We start from the raw sequence: 18,837 nt of genomic DNA, 5'->3' as shown, positions 1-18,837 counted from the left end.
TTGCTTGTTTTGGTTTGGAGTTTAGGTATTTGATTTGATTTGTTTATCCTCCTGGTTGCAAAGTACATACTGACCAATGAACACGGTAAAAACAACAGCTCTGAGCAGAATACATATTTCCCATATTTCTGTAGTAATGATCTTTTTGTTTGTCCTTGACATGCTTCAAAATCACCTCATGGCAGGAAAAATCCTACCCAGAAGTTCTCTGGGGATCTTTCAAAGTGAAAGCACAAGACATCTTTGTGTGCACTCAGAGCCAAGGTGGCCTCTGAAGGACCCAGGAGACAAGCTGTTGGATCAGTGACGCTATTATTACAGCAGGATGTACTTTTAGACAAGGCTCTATGTGCTGTGCATTGAACCTGGGATTTTCTGACTCTGTGACATAAGCCTGCCTTTGTCGTTACTCTACACAAGCAATCATCTTGCAGTTAGCTGGGCAGAAAAGGAAGGGAAAGGATCACTTGTAACTTGTAAGTACTGTCAAGAGGCGGCTGAAGAACTGAGCAGATTCAAAGCTTGTTATCTCAAGTCTATAAAAGAAAATCTGGGTTACATTTTTGAAAAGCCTGAAGCCTAACCTCCATTTTCATGCACACTTGCACAAATGAAATGAATAATACATACAAGTATGAGTGCATGTATCTTTGATTTCCTAAAATTAAAATACATGAATAAGAGTGCAAAAGCAGATGTTCTATGTACTAGCAGAACTTATACAAAAAAAAAAAAAAAAAAAAGGGTGTCTGAAAGTGTGTCTTTTTCCTTCCAGACTCAAAATAGGTGGAAAATTAACCCAGGAGGAAGACACTTGGATCGGCTGGTGATCTCTCCTTTCTTTTTCAAAGTGGCTAGGATTTTAGTATAATATTTTAAAAATATAATTGAAAACAGTTTGCAGTGTTATATTCAAGGTCAGTTTATTTAGATATATAACACACATAGTATGAAGTTTTGTGCCAGTATTATGAGTAGGTTGTATAGCAGTGCATAAGTCTTGGCCATCCTAGCTCAAGTTGTGCTGTATGGGTTTATGTTCTGAATTCTGAAACCAAAATTCATCTGATGATTTTTTTTCACTTTTCTCTGGATATTTGTATAAAATTATTAGTTCAATTCATGTTTTTTCTAGGGCACTGCTGAATTGCTTCTACTTTTAAGCCAAACTTCAGAAAAAATAGATTTTTTTTAAGTCTTCATATGAAAGACTTAATTTTGAAATTTTCCCAAATTTCAGAATTCTAGAAATATTCAAATATGAACAAACTGAAGGCTCCAGAATCTTGGTTACTTTTCACCTTATTAAATATGATTATTTTCAAAATTAAAAAGCAAACAATTTACTTTTATTGGGTCTTTCATCTTTCCATATTCTTTAGTTTATTTTCTTAGAACTTAAAATTAGCAGTTGGGTATATTAAAAAAAAATTAAGAAAAAATATCTTAAAGGTTGGTACTTTTTTGATTCAAATGCTACCAATAAATGCTTCCAATAAATAAGTTTCATGACAAATATATGCTGTAGTGCCTGGTAATAAGTATTATGATATAAGTAGCTAAATCTAGATGTAGCAAGCCAAAGAATAAAATTTGAACCAAATGAGAGAGAAGAGGCTGCTTTGACCATTGGAAAAAAAATTGAGAGAAAACATTGCAAAAAAAAAGATAAGTATTGAAAAAAAACCATATAAAAGGAAAGTTTCACCAGAGAAACATGAATTAAAAAAAAAAAAAAAAAAGAAGTAAAAACTATGAGATCAATACTTTAGCATGAAATTTGGCTGAACTTGAAAGGGGAGGAGAAGTCTGAATTCATTGCAGAGGAAGGCAGAAGGCACTGAAGTATTCTGAAGAAGGTGAGATATTATCAATTTTCCTTTTTCTGTAGTGTGAAAAAGAGAAAAGAAGAAGAAGAAAAGAAGAAAGGAAAAGGAAAAGGAAAAGGAAAAGGAAAAGGAAAAGGAAAAGGAAAAGGAAAAGGAAAAGGAAAAGGAAAAGGAAAAGGAAAAGGAAAAGGAAAAGGAAAAGGAAAAGGATCCTTGGGTTGAAACAGTTTAAACTTCTCTCTCCTCTCTCAGATTGAATTTTGAAGAAATACATTTCTATGGATAAAAGAAAACAGCTAATGCGTAAAACAGAACTAAAGGTCTCCCTCTCAAAATATGTGTCTATAGAGAGAAAAGATTGAATGCTTACTTGTTTAGATAATGAGTCCAGACTTAATATTACTTACACAATTCTCAATCTGAGATTCAGTGTCACTACTTTCAGAACAAGCTGCAGCTTGTTGATTTGATTTTATTTTAAAAGTGTTCATCTATTCCTGTCATATTACTCATGTTAAGCACTAATGATTTATATTTTTTATCAAGAAGATAAATTTTGTTTATGTCAACCTCAACAGGTCTTTCAACACTGTGTCTCAAAATATTCTTGTAGCCTACTCAGGAGGCTACGGTTTGGATGTGTGGACAACTTAGGCAGTTAAAAAGCTTCGTGGATGATCAGGCTTAGAGAGTAGTCATGAATAAGCTGCACTCTAGACTCAAGAGTCTATCTTGGTACCTTTCTTGTGGAGAAGACAGCAGAGTGGAGTCTCATTAACTACTCAGATAACACCAGACTGGGAGGGATATTTGACCTGCTGGAAGCCAAAGCTGCCATTCATGCAGAATCACAGACTGGTTAAGGTTTGAAGGAACCTCTGTGCATGGGGCACAGGGTGGCATCCAGGCAGGTTTTGAAGGGCTCCAGAGAAGTAGACTCCACAGCCTCCCGGAGCAGTCTGTTCCAGGGCGCTCTCACCCTCACAGCGAGGAGGTTCTTCCTCACATGCAGAAGGAACTTCCAGTGTACCCATTATCCCTTGTCCTATCACTAGCCACCACCAAGAAGAGTTTGGCCCCCTCCATCCCAACATTCACCCTTCAGATATTTTTATTCATATTGATCAGGCCTCCTCTCAACCTTCACTTCTCCAGGATAAACAGGCCCAGCCAGCTCACTTAGTCTTTCCTCATACGATAGATGTTCCAGTCCCTTAATCATCTTGGTTGCTCTCAGCTGGACCCTCTCTAGAAGCTCCACATCCCTTTTGTCCTGGGGAGCCCAGAATTGCACCCACTATTCCAGGTGTGGCCTCACCAGAGCTGAGCAGAGGGGCAGGATCACCTCCCTTGACCTGCTGGCAACACTCCTCCTGATGCAGCCAGGATCCTGTTGGCCTTCTTGTCCATGAGGGCACACTGCTGGCTCATGGTTAACTTGGTGTCAATCAGGACTCCCAGGTCCTTCTCTGCAGAGCTGCTTTCCAACAGGTCAACCCCTAATCTGTACTGATGCCTGGGGTTATTCCTCCCCAGGTGCAAGATCCTGCACTTGTCCTTGTTGAACCTCATGAGGTTCCTTTCTGCCCAACTCACCAGCCTGTGTAGGTCCCTCTGAGTGGCTGCACAGCCCTCTGGAGTTTCGACCATTCCACCCAGCTTGGTATCATCCGCAAATTTGCTCAGCGTGCACTCCGTGCCCTCGTCCAAGTCATTGACGAACAAGTTGAACAGCACCAGGCCCAGTACTGACCCTTGGAGGACACCACAGGCCTCCAGCTGGACTCAACCCCATTTATCATGACCCTTTGAGCTCTGCCATCCATCCAGTTCTCACCTCACTGTCCTCCTCTCTAGCCCACACTTCCAGAGCTTTCCTACGAGGATATTATGGGAGACTGTGTCTAAAGCCTTGCTTCAGTCAAGGTAGAAAACATCCATGGCTTTCCAAAAGGGAAAATGAGATGGACTAAGAATTGCTGGAGCAATGAACATTATGAAATTAAATGCAAAGTCCTGCACTTGAGAAGAAGAGCCCCTCGCACTGATACAGGCTGAGAGCTGATGGCTAGTGAGCAGCTCTATTGAAAAGGACCTGAGCTTACTAGTATACAACAAGGTAAAAGTGAGCCAGTGCTGTCCTGGCAACAAACAGGTCCAGTTTCCTGGGCTGTATTAGCAAGATCACAGTTTCTGAACTGAGGAAAGGGATTATCCACATCTACTTGAAGCACGCAATACCATGCCTGGAATACTGTGGGCCCCAAGTAGTAGAAAGACATTGATAAACTAAAACAGATCAACACAGGTCTCAGGATCATCAAGGTTTGGAGTACTTGACTGTGAGGAGAGGCTGATGGAGCTAGAGAAGACATACCTTAGGTGTGACTGAACAGGAGCCTTCCAATAAGTACAAAGAGGATGTCAGGAAGAGGTCATCAGGCTCATCACATATAGTAGGAGAATGAGAGAGAGCAGAAGAGAAGTTCTGACTGGATACACAGAGGAGAGGAACACACAAAGGAATATTTTTGATCATGTCAGGAAACTGACAGCAAAGCGATGCATATGAAGGACTTCTGTGGCTTACCCTGTCTTAGGAAAATTAACTGTTTTTAGATGTATATAGAAACCTAAGCTCTAAACTTACCTTCAGATGAAATCTCCAGGAATAGCAGGACTGCAAAGAGTAATCTTTGTTAATAAATTATGAAGTATGCAAGTATGCAATAATCACTCATTAAACTATTTGATGATATGGTAATGAGAAGATTATTAACTATTGTATATAATCTAAGAACATAGCTAATATTCACATTATCACATATATATTTATATAATGCAAATAGAATTAAACAATCAACAATTGAATTGTATGCTGTATGTATAGAGATAGCTCATGACCTTATAGATTTTTGTATGGTTGGGATCATCTGTTTCAATTTCAAAGCACTACCACAGCAATCTCTCTAAAGCCCCAACACTAACATCGCTCACTTTCACAATATAAATTGCTTCACTGTGTCAAATACAAAAAACAATGAAAGACATATTTACTAGAACAGAAGGCAGGAGATAGTTAATGGAGATAGAAACATATATTCCCAACATATAAGTGGGGATAGTCCTTAACCCATTTTTTTCATTAACATTTCACCTCATCACACCAAAAATAAACAACTGAGATAGATAGCTGAGTGAAATTCATTCATAAAGTACAGTGTCCATTTCAGTTTGTTGTTTGTCAGTGTACCATGCATAGTTTCAAAGCACTCAACTTTTCTAGAAATTTGCCTTAACACTTGAGATGCAGATTCTCAGACACTAAGAGATTCAAATGAGCGAAACAGATTAGGTAGGGAAATCAGATGAAAGGCAGTCACTGAGAGGCTGATGAAGGAGCAGAAGTAAGATGATTCTGACTGGAATCCAACAATGGAGATACGGAGATAAGTGGGGGACACTAATAGATGCAGAATAGGTAGAGATTCCTAAATGTCTCCTGTGGTACATCACTAGATACAGCACAGTTCGTATAATCAGACATCATTATGCAGAAAGTATTTTAGTATCCAAACAATGTGGCCAGGGAGTTTCAAAGAAACTGAGGAAAAACTTACCTTGTAATGGAGGAAAAATGGCAAGTAAAACAAGAGTGAGATAGTTTAAGTGCTGTAGGCAAAAAAATTGGGGAAAAAAAAAAGGCAAAATAAAGGTCAATAGTCCCTGGTAGATATTGTAAAGACCCTGACTGTATGGAAGAATCTACTTCTGTATAGCAGGTGTAGGGCATAGGAGCCTGTAATGAGTAGGGTCAAGGAAACTTGGAGCAAAAAACAACAGAAATAAGGTCCTCTGGTCAAGGCCCAGCATAATGTCAAGGGACAGTGAAACAACCAAATATTCGGATTCCTCTACAGAGACACTTAGGATCGGATAAAAATTACACATACTTTATTTGTAGTACACAGAGAGCTAAGAAATCCTGTAGTCCTGATGATTATATCCTGGTGATAGTAGGCAAATATCAAGTGTCCAGTGAAACTGCATACCTGTATTTGTGCTTTGAGGTGTCATTCTAAGCCAGATAATTTACTTGCACATACTATACACACTTGTTTTAGGAAGCAGATGGAAAACAGATTGAACATCCAGATTGTGACTGGTCTGACTGATAAGTGGCTACTTCCCTTGACCAGTGTTACTGGAGCAGAAGCCATACTCTTTTTGTAGAACAAAGTGGCTAATATGTATTTTTTGATTGTGTTTTTGCTTTGTATTTTTTGTTCTTGTTTTCTTTGATTCATCTGCTCAAGGAGTTTAGAGGACCACTAGGAATATTAATGGACAAAACAAAAATATAATCTTCCCATGGCCAAGACATGTATCTCAGGCAGTAAAGACAAGAAGGAGAAAAGACAATAATTCAGTGATGGAAAATGACAAGGCTGAGCTGAGCATGCAGGTGAGTTTGTCTCAGCAGACTTACCTGCTCAGCAACTCCAGGTGCCTTGTCACCTCCACAGTTAAAGTTAGTGACTGCCAATATTCACTCACACCAGCATCAACTAGTATGAAATATGTGGTGTTACCCCAGGAAATCATCACCTGCAAAGACTGTCCTGCCAAGCTTCTATTACCCGCAATAGGTTCTCTGATACAGAACAGGTTCCTAAAAGAAAAGAGGCCAAAGCCAATACATGACAAAGAAGTTGTACCTTAGCTTAGCCTCCATAAATCTCTTTAAAAGTAACAGTCAAGGCAGATATTGGAAAACTTTAAAGGAATAGGAAGATGAAGATGTTCAAAATCATTCCAAATAAATATATGTGAAGCTTGTCTGAAGAGATCTTTTTCAGATTTGACACCTTGTTAGAAAGAAGTTATTAGTAAGAATGATCCAAGATCATTCCAGTGTAGATTTGGCAGACTAATTATCAGATCTCAGCTACTTTCTAGCTAGCTGGGAATGCTTATCCCTGTCTTTTTTTTTAACTCATATCTGTCTTCTGATTAAAATTTGCATTTGTTGTTCTGTTCTTTCTGGGTCAGTTGTCCTAAAAAGTATCATTCCCAAGAGTTTGTATTTGCTTCAGCATTGACATGGGATGATTCATTCCTGCAGGCAAAGACGGTTTGGCATGATTATTAGGAGGACGTGGAGTTTGCTTAGCAGCTTAAGTGAAGTTCCACTATAAGTCACATTTGGCTATCAATTGTATGTCTGACATTGCTGATACAGGTCTAGACAAACGTATTACATGCTTGTGTTCCAAATCTGAAGTCATAACATCTGTGCTCCTTATATATATTTCTTAGTGAGACTAGTCTAAAACTGATTCTTAAACAAAACTTTGCGTTTATGCCAGGAAATCATGCTTTGGGAATTAGTAAGACACATCTCTGAGACTATATGGTGGAAAATACACCTTCACAATAATATTTACATTTTTATAAAGTTTGACAGACTAATTATTTAATTCTATCAAAAAATGTGGAACAAAATACAGCTTTCAAATATAGTCCACAATGCACTCAGGCTGTCACACTGCAAAAGCTGCATTATTGTTCTTTGTAGGGAAGAACGAGGTGAATCCCTCATGCTAGAAAAATATATGTGTTTGGAAAGCACGGCATGTAGTGCTCCTCTGATGGAAGACAAGAAATCTAGAGTAAATTCCTTAACATTATTGAAGATCTATATAAAATCCAGACTTCTGTAGAAAGACTTCTAGAGAAAAACTTCTATATGAAAGTTTCATCTGGACCTGAATCTGCTGAACATCTTCATCTCTGGCTGCAGTGCCCAAAACTTCACAGTTTGCTTTTATATCCCAGTGAGATTTCACTATGGGTTAGCCCTAAAACCAGTGTACATCTACCTGGGACTGTATAAGTACTTCCTTTCCATTTTAGTGGAAAGTTTATTTAAATTGTTAGCTTCATGTCTCCCAGAACTTGGATTCCAAATAGCCTTGCAAAAGACTGAGTTACACCCTGTTTTGAGCAATTTATTATTTGACTCTCAATTTGAACTTAGCTAAAAGTAACCTGGTTTCCAAAATGCTTTTTTGACTTTATGTTTGCATATTACTTTTCTCTTAATAGCATATATTTATTTTGATTTGTACTCGTTCAAAAATATATAACAGAGAGAGATTTCTGTCTCTAGCCAGCCTTTGAAAACATTAAATTAATCAAAATTGAAATCATACTTTCAGTAAATTTAAGTTTGTATAATTCTGCCTTTTAAGGTGTTGAATCAAGTTACTGCTCTATTCTAGCAAAAACAGTTACATTTTCAAATAAGTATGTAAGGGTTTAAGTGTTTTACTCCCACTGACTTACACAGGGATCAAGCAGCTAAACCTGTACATAGCCCTTTAAAAATATAGTCCTTTTATCTTGAGGAACCATATACAGGGACTTAACAATGTTGATACTATATTTAATAACAAACATCATTATCATCTCCTAGAATTTTCCAAGGCACATTTGACTACTACTTATGTTATTTTATCATAGTTTGGGGAGTAATCTGGAAACTTGAAATAACGGTAAGAAAATCAAATTTCTTCCTTTATTTGGAAAATAGTAGTGAGCACTAATGTCAACATGTACTAGCAGTCAGCTGAAATTAGTTACTTCAGCTCTTTGCCTGTAACAAAAAATGCAGGAATGTTATATCAACTTGAGGTAGCAAAGGACTTCAGACTTCTAATCAATCCATTCCTCCAGTAATTCTCTCTTTACTATGTTTATTTTCTGTCAATTGAACTTTTGAGGAGTTTTGGAGAGCAAAACCCTTCTGAAAAAAAAAAAATCTGACAATGGAAGTAACCACTACACACTAAACTTTGGCTATAATACAACTCTCCGTGGCAGCTTCTGAAATAGCACTTCTGTAAACTCATAGTCATTATGGAAACACATTTTGAATAAAACAGTCAACTACAGGATTAGATTTTACTGCCTAAAGCTGCAAAAAGAGAAAGAGAAAGGGAAGATAGTTTCTGAGCATCTTAAAATCTTTCCTCAGCTGCAAACAGCTCTCCAGAATGATGAGTCAACCTGAGGCACACAAACACATACAGATAGCTCTCTACTATTTTATCTGGCTATATTTGTTCATAATATTATGAGAAGAACATACTTGTGTCAGACTAGCATGTGCAGTACATATGAATTCATCTTACTATCAGGGAATTATAAGGTTTTGGGAAAACATATGCTTAAGGTGGTAGGAAAATAGAACAAACAGTATTAATCATGAAGTCCAGAGCAGCTGGACTGTGATGATCTGTTTCTGGGAAGGAATCGTAAATGTGCAGCCTTGGACCAGAGAATGTATTGGACTGGCACAGAACAGGGAGGGAGGGAAGTCTAGGAGTACCTGGCCTATTAGACTTGGAAGTAACACAGCAATCTAGAGGATGGAGAGCAGAGAGTCTATTAATGGTCTCACAAAGTTCTCTTTCATTTTCCTTTCGGTTTGGCCAAGTTTTATCCCTAGTTCTATGTTACCAAAAAAAGAGTGGCCTGGTTAGTCATCTTTAAAGCTCAACTGAGTATCAGTTAGATGATTTTGGAAGCTTGAGAGCTCATTAGTTCTGAATGCTTGGTGGCCTTTCAACATCAAAACATTGCATGTTATTAAGGGAGTTAAATTAGGCTTTTGAGAAAACTTGGTAAGACCTTAATATTTCTTTGAACATAATACAAACACCAAGGATTTTTATGCTAGTTAGCATGTGATGGTACTGAAAAATATAGCTTTATTTTAGCAACCAGAATTATGTTCTCCTCTGATCTTCCTTTCTCACCCACTGAGAAACAATGATTTTTTGATGATTTTGATATTATGCCAATTTTTATTAGAGTATTATTTTGTCACGTCAGGGGAGTTAATAGTTTGTCAATGCTTCTATTGTAAACCTCTATTCTCACTATTTTATAACTCAGTCATAAAAAAATGATTATAGGATGAAACCTTGGTATCCAAGGTTTCTGTCCACAGTAGGAACAAATTAGTTTTCCTTTGTTTCCTTTAAATGGATTTGAATATATTTAAGTTATGGAAAAGACAGAAGGGGTGCTTGTGATTTAAGCTTTTTTTATATTTTGTAGAAAAGAAACTCTTTCTTGTTTAAGAAAAAAATAAATAGTTTCATAACAGAAAATAATTATTTATCTTATAAAAGCTAATTCCTTCAGAAAGTAAAGGCTATTGTGCAGGTAAAGTAATTATTTTGTTATTTAGTGTGTCTTCATCATCATACATTGGACTATTCCAAGAACATAGACAGCAAGTCTACAATTAAAGATTCTTTCATGTATCTTTGGATTAGAAATAATTGGAAGTTCTCCAAAGAGCAAAAGTAACACTAGCTCTGCATCTGCAGGATGAGGACCTTGCTATTAATTTTCTACCAACCATAAAAGGAGAAAGTGCACATTGTTGCAGATACATTCAGGTAAATTAAGTTTCAAAGACACTTGTGAATTTGAATCCTGACTCGTGAAAGAGACTTTTCCTGTCAATTTATCTCTGCAACCAGAGAGAGAGAAAGGCTGAAGTGCCTCAGAAACTTAGAGGATGAAAAATCTTAAGTGCATCTACAGCAATGGTTCCTATGAGTTTGCATTGCATGTACATCTCACTTTCTGTTTTAGTGTTGTTAATATCTAAGCTGTGCTAGTCATACTGGGAAACTTAGGCAAAACATGGTTTCTTTTTTCAAAAACTTCATGATCCTAGGGAATATACAGCAACAGAACTTGTATCTTAAAGACTGAGCCACTCTCACAAAGTGATGTCTGCATGTGTATATGCACAAGTGCAGAAATTCTCTTTGTGGCCTAGGAAAAATATTTTTTTTAGATACCAATAATATATTTGTTGTTTAATTATTACAGTTTTATTTCCTCACTTTTACAGACTTCAAGTTTGTAAGCATTTATTTAGTGGTGTTTCCTCCAGATGCATCTATTTTGTCTTTTCTTTGTTACATGACAGTACTTCAAACTCCATTTTCAAGGTTGTCACAGGGCATAAATTACTGGTGAGAAATAGGCTACATAGCATTAAACCTCTTAAGTACTTTGAAAAGGGGTCCTTCATCATAGGTTTATTGAACTGCTTCTCTGACAGAGTGGCTGCTAACAGCAGAAAGTGTGGATTATTGCCGTCAAGCCCACGATGAGGCATGCCTGACTGAAGTACTGATAGAAGGCAGGAGGGAAATGGCTGTAGACTGGGCTGCAGATTAGCAGATAGCAGCAGTGGTGGATTGGGAGGGAGGCAGGAGGTGGGAAGACTGCTGAGCTGCCAGCCGTGATTCATTCAGGGAGCCTGAAGTGAATCACACTCCAGCTCTGCTCCTGCCATGTGAGCAAGCCAAAGGCTCCCATCAGGAGACCAGAAGCATCCAGGCCTTGTTTTTGAAAACTTGTTACTGGCAGCATCCAGGCTGACACCATTTTTTGTGAATCTTTTTAAGCTATTGTATTAGCAGCCCCCCTGCTCCAATGAAAAAAAATCTATTAAAGGTGCTGTTTGCACTTACTTTAATTTTATTGACTCATGTACATCCAATCAGGCATATACATTTACTGGTATTTTTCCAGTCACATTGTTCTCAGGTGACTGTATAATAGGATGTAGTTCAACAAATCATTTGGCTATTACAAATTGTTCTCTTTTTCACACTTAAAATTCTGCTGTACTTTTTTTGCACCGAAAATGAGTTATACATTGCAGGTGTCAAGGTCTTGTGCGGAGTATCATGTTTGCATGAGGAAATGGTTATTCTGTCAATTAACTTTGAGACTGAGTTAGGTCTCCTACATAGAGACTTAGCTTAGAAGCTTGTTTTGCTGATCATCCATAATCTTAATTTTTACAGGGCCTTAGAAAATTTGGGCTTTATACACAGTTTTCTAATCTGCTGGATTAATCATACAGATTTTGGGATTATTATGATGTCCTCTGACATAACTAAAAATTTAGAATTTTATGTAGTTTTTAAATTACTCTCAAAGACAATGTGGCATTGAATATCAAGTAAGAATTTTTATTTTATCTAACTCACCATGCTGTATCTCTGATTGATGTGTGCTTACATAATTAGAGTTTTGCTGCAAAAATATTCTTTAAATTACACAAAGCCATCAGGCATTCAAATTGCAGTTAATATTGCTTTCTCTTCTTTTAAAATGACTGCTGCACTTATTAAAAAAAATCTTTCTTCTGGATCACTTATCTTCTCAACTATAAATCATAATTATCTATATGAAGTTTCAAAATATTTTTTTCTCTGTTTCTGTGTTTTCCTGTGTATAAAGCCTAATTTGTTTTCTAATGCATAACAATTTGGCAAAAATCACACCCTCACCCCTAATACAACCTCTTTATCCTGAACTGCTTAGATTTCTTTACAGTGCCTGAAAGTCTATAATATACTGAAAGAACACTTCTCCAATTTATGAGGAAAATTGCTTTTCTTTCTTCTGACGCTCAGAGGTATCAGGACCTCTGTTTATCAGCTCAAGAAGGAAATCCAGAGGAATCCTCTCTCTGAGAGGTAGTAGATGCTCCATATGTACACTGCGTGTCTTGGGATGGTGCATCTGTCCCTGCTGGAAATCTAGGCAGTGTCTCTGACAGACCCTTAAATATGTTCTATTTAAGTCACTATTGGGGTGTCTCGTAGAAGGCCTGCCATTTACTCTCCTGTTCTAAATGGAAGTGCGTCTTTGTCACTTCCAGAAAACCAGCTTGAGGAAGAGAGTTGCAGAATCCAAAACTAGGTTGCCCACCTCACTTGTAGCTGAAGGAATCCAAAACTGGGGATTCTGGACTAGAAAGGTGACCTTGGAAAGGTCACTTAAGCTTCCATATTGCTGGAGACTCAGTCGTGTGTTTCCCTGGACATAGGTTTCTGGGTTTGTCACAAAGAGGACAAAATTATATCAGAGATTGACTAACATGCTTAGATGATGACTTGCAAGCTCTGATGAGTCTGCACATGAGCAGCAGCAAAGAGGGAATTCTCTTGAAATAATATATATGTGGTGTTTTAGGCTTGCTATTTCTGGGTTCATTTCTCCTTGATTTACCTGTCTGTTTCTACTTGTCCAATTTTAAAGTTGTGCTGTGTACTCCAGGAGTAAAGAACTGCTTATAACTACATATACCTATCATGATTTTCTTATTAATCTTTTATTCTAAACAAAGAAGATACATTCCTCCCATTCACAGAGGTGTTGTTCTCCTGGACCACTGATGTTAAGAAGAATCATTTGACTCCTCAAAAGAAAAATAATAATGGTCTTACCAACCCCCTTACATAGGAGGTCAAGAAAGAGTGCATGGCAAGTAGTACTGAAGCTTTTAACTTAGAAGGATTTTCTTCTTGTTTATCTTATTTCACATTGATGATTCTAATGACCGATTAATACCACAATTCTAGCAAATCTAGTGAATGCGCATGAAAATTTCCACAGTCCTTTGGCTGAACATGTGAACATGTAGCTATTTAATACAAAAGTTCCTGAGCCATACTATTTTCAGAGAATGGAAAAACAATCTTTCTATTCATTTCTTGAAAAATGAGAGATAATCAGATCACATACATAAAACATCTCAAAACCAACAAAACCAACAAAACCAACAAAACCAACAAAAATGCGTTTTACTGATTTACTCCACAATATCATTAGTAAAAGTTCATCTCTCCAGTGCATCTGGTAAACATAATTTAGGACTTTGAATATATTGTTTGCAGAAGGATTCCAAGGAAATCTGAGGCTGGAAAAGAGCAGGCTCTCTGGTTCAAGCTACTGGAAGCAATTACCCATCCATTACAAGAAATAGGTGGTAAAAAACCACAAACAATGGACTTCCTAAATTTAAAATAACTCATTATTTTAACAAAGAGTTTTATCGTTCATGCTTTAAAAAATAATCTCTTTAATGTTCTTCTAATACTCTAAGAAGATAAAAATGGCCTATACAAATAATAAAATCATAATCAAATAAATTAAAAATACAAAAATAAATTAAAAAACAAAGATACCACAAAGATAAAAATTAAATGTTCATTTTAGGTTTACAGATAATTTATGGATTCTTGTGAAATCTAATGAGATGCTCTTACATAGAAAAATAGGAAAATAAGTAATGATTGTGAAGGAGTTTTTAGCCTATTCCTTTGGTGTTAATAACTTCCCAAAACAATCTAGGCCATACAGGTAAAGTATATCAAAATAACACAGCAAATATCTTTATAATTATTTTGGTGTCACTATGCAGGAAATTTGATTGGTTAGTTAGTTTGGATTTTCAGGGAAAGGGATGTAACTTCTAAACCTTCAACTCTTCACGTATTTCTACTGTCAATGCAAGAAAATTTGAAGAGAACTGAGGCTGTGTCTCTTTCCTCTTTTATCGTTTTACTTTATATTATACAAAAAGCTATACAACTAAACTTACTTCAAGGTTCTTTTTTTTCAATTTTGAAATACAATTCTAGTAAAAATGTTTTCTAATTTCTGGAATACATTTAAAAATAATGCTGGTATTTATGGCCTTTGATAAACAAAGATATGATTCAAAAAAAAAAAGTAACAACAGGATTTGTGGGAGATGGTTGCAGATCGCTATCCAATTTTGCTATCTTAGTTTAATCCTCACTGAAATAATAAATAAAAAATAACTTTTCAGTGTATCTATTAAAATAGCTTCATTCTGCACAGCTCTGCCTATCCCAACTGTAAATGTGTGGGTCAATCTGTTACAAATAAGTATTGTGACCACCACAGTTCAGAACTGTGAAATGTAGCCATTTGTGCCTCCTATGGCAAACTGAGCATAAGTGTTTGAATTACAGAAAAGCTCAAAAGATACAAAGGAAATTTGCATTTTACGCACAAACTCCATCTATCTAGCTCATGTTATATGTATCTACATGTTCCCAGTGCAATGGCAAAAGAGCAGTAATCATCTAACATATGATTTCTATTTTTTTATGAAGTTATTTTATGATGTGTTAATAATGAATATTACAAATTCTGTTAAAGAAAACAAAATAAAACTTCTCAACCCTAGTACATAAAAACAATAGTGCTTTCCAAATAATTCAGAAGAAATATATTGCTAGCTCTAAGTATTCAGAAATAATACGACCTAAGTGTTCAAACTTTTGTTCTAAATCAATAACAAAAATAAAACCCTTACAGTTATGATTTTGGAATGCATGGTGGGCTCTCATGCTGCTTTTCTATTTTATGCACATACTCTGTTAATCCATCTATCCTTCAGTAGTTATAGTCTGGCACCAGTAGAATTATCTCCAAAAAGAATGTAAATTCCATAACACAGCTGCAAGCACGAAAGCACATGACTACTGTCAGACCAAATAACAAATGATCAAATTTTATGGCTCTAATTTCTGCTTAAGTAGTTTTACCTCTCATTTTTGTAGCCTGAAGAATGAGAGTGATTGTCTACCATTGCCAAACTGCATGATTTGGAGATTTGAGGCGGAAGAAAAGATTAAAGTTGCATGCCATTTAAATGCAGGCACTAATATTGACACTTTTTGTGGTGATTGGCTATGCCACTTTGGTTGTGTGAACCTTCCTGTGAGGAGGACTGAGAGAAGCATCATTAAGAACTTGAAAAGATTGCTTTTTTAAAGAAAGAGAGAAAGGGCAATCAAGGATCTTAAAGAGCTAAATCAAGTAAGAACTCAATTAAGCTGCCCACAGATAGACATCCCTTTGAAATGCCCTGAATTATATGAAATATTACATGGGGCTGGAAAATATGAGGCAGAATTGTTGAGAGGTCTGTGCATAGGTGCTTGGAGGACGGCATAACACAGAGCAATTTAAATGACATTAGATGCCTCTCTCTGGGCAACTGAATAAAGCCAGGCCAATATTCTAAATTCTTTCAGAGGCAATACACTTGTATCAATCCTCTGTGAGTGATTAAAATGTTACATTAGCTAGCATTTTACTTAGATCTTGCAGTTTTGAAGAAAATCTCTCTGTCATCTTCATCTACTATGCAAAACAGACTCGGAGCATGCCGACTGGATGAAACTGCATGATTCTGGATGTAAATAAACCAAATGATGTGCTCCAGGAGGGAACTTAATGCAGCCAAATTCTTAATGAGTATTCACTCCATGATTAAGAGTAGAACTAATCCTAAGGAAGAAATCTTGAAACAAATAGAGGTGAATATTGGTACCTTAGCAACATATCTTCCACTGTACAGGTACAATCAAATTGAGAAATTGAACTTTTCACTATTAATATAGGAATAACCCATTACTTCCTAGTGACTGTATATAGAAGCAATATACCTCCTGAAAAAAGCTTAAGTGGTCTAATTTAAGTATTCCTATGGAAGAGAGGTAAGAATTTGCAATAGGATTACTTTCTCATAGAATAAATTCTACAGATGAGAAAACTGAGAGGTTTCTATAATGTAGAAATTAGATTTCTAGATTATGTTCTCTTACAAATTTAGTAGGCTCCCCAGCTAAGGGTACTGTAGAAAAAGCAGGTAAGACGGTCATAATACAGCAACATTTTCAGAGTAATTAAGCAGAATGTAAACCATGTCATGCATCAAACTGTATCATGGCAAATATATGAGTAAGGCAGGAGACTGTCCCCCTACAACAGAGTGCTTCTGAGCACAGCTAAACAGCTACACATCAGTGCGTACCAACACACACGCACGCGCGCACACACACACACACACTCTTCCAGACTGAAGGAAATATCTGCATTTCATGGACATGCTGAGAAATACTCCAGTGCAACTTAGTTTTTAACATCAGTGCCAATGAGAATATTTCAGTGCCTTTATGGAGCTCTGAATCAAGACTCACCTTCTTTTAAGCAGATATGAACACTATTATGTGTGGCAAAATGATAATTATGCATGGATTCATAAAAAAAAATTGTTTTGAATGAGATGATTTTGCCTGTAACATTTGATTCCAAAAATCCAAAATATAAAAGATCATTTAATTAGCTTGTTTAATTGCTGTCCATATCTATCTTTATTTCTCTTTTACCTCAGAGTCTAATGCCAGGCTATTTTGTCAATTCTGTGCTATGGAAGAGACTCAAGTGGCTATGACTCATGTTCCATTAAGTTCTGAAGGGAACCACAACTTCTTGGAAAAGTTTATACATGCTGTTTGATCCAGCTTTAAAACTTGCATTTGCGCTACACAGCATTTGCTCATCAAATTAAACACTCTTACAAAAAAAAAAAAAATTTGTATTATGAATGTGGCATATGTATCCAATTATTTTAAAACACATACATTACTGTTCTAAATATGTGTCTGGATGATATATTAAAGTCAGGAGAAATGGCATGTATCTCAAAAACTCACTTTTTATGATCTGACAGTTCACTAAAACATTTTCTCCAGGGTCTGGACCCATAATTTACTAAGAGGTTTTATGAATGTACTGCAATATTGATACAGTTTCTAGTTTTTGAACACTTTCTTCTTTTATGCTCCACAGATCTGGGTTTCACAATGCATACTATACATAAATTTTGAATAAACTGTTCTATGTCCTGACCTTTGTAAACTGAAGAAATTAAATATTTCTCACAATGGTGTTACTGTCTATCTAGTTCCAATGTCTAATCCAAGCTCCTATATTCTAATTGCTATCCAAGCGCCTCTGACTGATTTTATAGCCCTTTGAATATTAAATGAAAATTTAAGAGATAATTGGGTAAGATATATGAAGTAAATAAAAAATATTGATCTTCACTTATGCTTATGGTTGATGTGCTTTTTTTTAATGAAATATTTTAATATGTGATTTGAAGATTGCTCAGAAGGAAGTGTCTCTGTTTGCCAGAACTGTATTCTTCAGATTGATATCTGCAGCTTTTCCTCTGAAGAACTGGATAAGCCTGACTTTAAGAAAGGAGAAGAAATATGACTATATTTAAAAGGAAAATGAGATTTTGACTATATTAACAGGCTAGTAACTTCAAAATTATGTATTCTTACCCTACCAGTTGGTGCATCTCTCATTTTATTACAGCTGGTTATGAATGCTCACTCACCTTCAGCATTTTAAAAATGTGAATTTAGACACTGTGGACTCTATTACTGTCTAGCAACAGCTAAAGAAAACTACATGAGTAGAATTCCACTTTGCAACAGAGAAGATATTTTATTGCCTGTCTGCTAAAAGCATATATCTACAATATTTAAGAACAGTGTGATTAGTGTAGTCACAAAATAATGGCACAAACCCACAAAAATTTACACTAAAACTCTTTGAGGAGAGAAATCTTACATTAGCTTTAGTGGAACCTTGGAGATTATTCACATAAAGCAAAATTTAACATGAATATACTTAATAATAGTAAAAAATCTGCAACTATCAGAAGGCTATTACTTGACTGTAAGCAGACACTATGTACTTTATAATTCACTTGGGATTTCTTTTTTTTTTTTTAAGATATTTATTTGTGTATGTGAATAACATGCTGGACTGTAGTACAGTGAGCTAACCTAAATTGCTAGTCCTGAAGAGTGTCTGGCCTACTATTGATCAGTGTCTCCAAGCAGCCCTATAAATTGCTGACAGACAAGAAAAAAATTGCACTTTAGTGTGCACAAACATAGCTCAATGATTCTAAATCAGTGTTTAAATAATTTGCACTGTTCACTATGTGTATGTTTTATGAATGTCTTCCAGTCTTATTGGTTTGAAAGAAAATGCGTCAAAACAGGTTTATGAATTCCTCGGTTCACTCTAATAACAAAAATAACCTCAGTTTATTGAATATTATATCTGTTTTTATGTACTGAACATATAGAAAAAATCCATGAATAATGCAGGCTGCAGCTATTAGAAATATAGGCGATTTCTCTAATCATAGTTTATGGTCCTGATGTATTTCCTGGTGAGTCTAGGTTCTGGTGAGCCTATGCTGCCCATGTCT

The sequence above is a fragment of the Nothoprocta perdicaria genome, unplaced genomic scaffold (genome assembly GCF_003342845.1).
Source record: "Nothoprocta perdicaria isolate Ctin4 unplaced genomic scaffold, notPer1 scaffold_119, whole genome shotgun sequence".
NCBI lineage: Eukaryota > Metazoa > Chordata > Aves > Tinamiformes > Tinamidae > Nothoprocta > Nothoprocta perdicaria.
The sequence above is the reverse complement of the archived record's forward strand: the minus strand, read 5'-3'. Positions refer to the sequence as shown.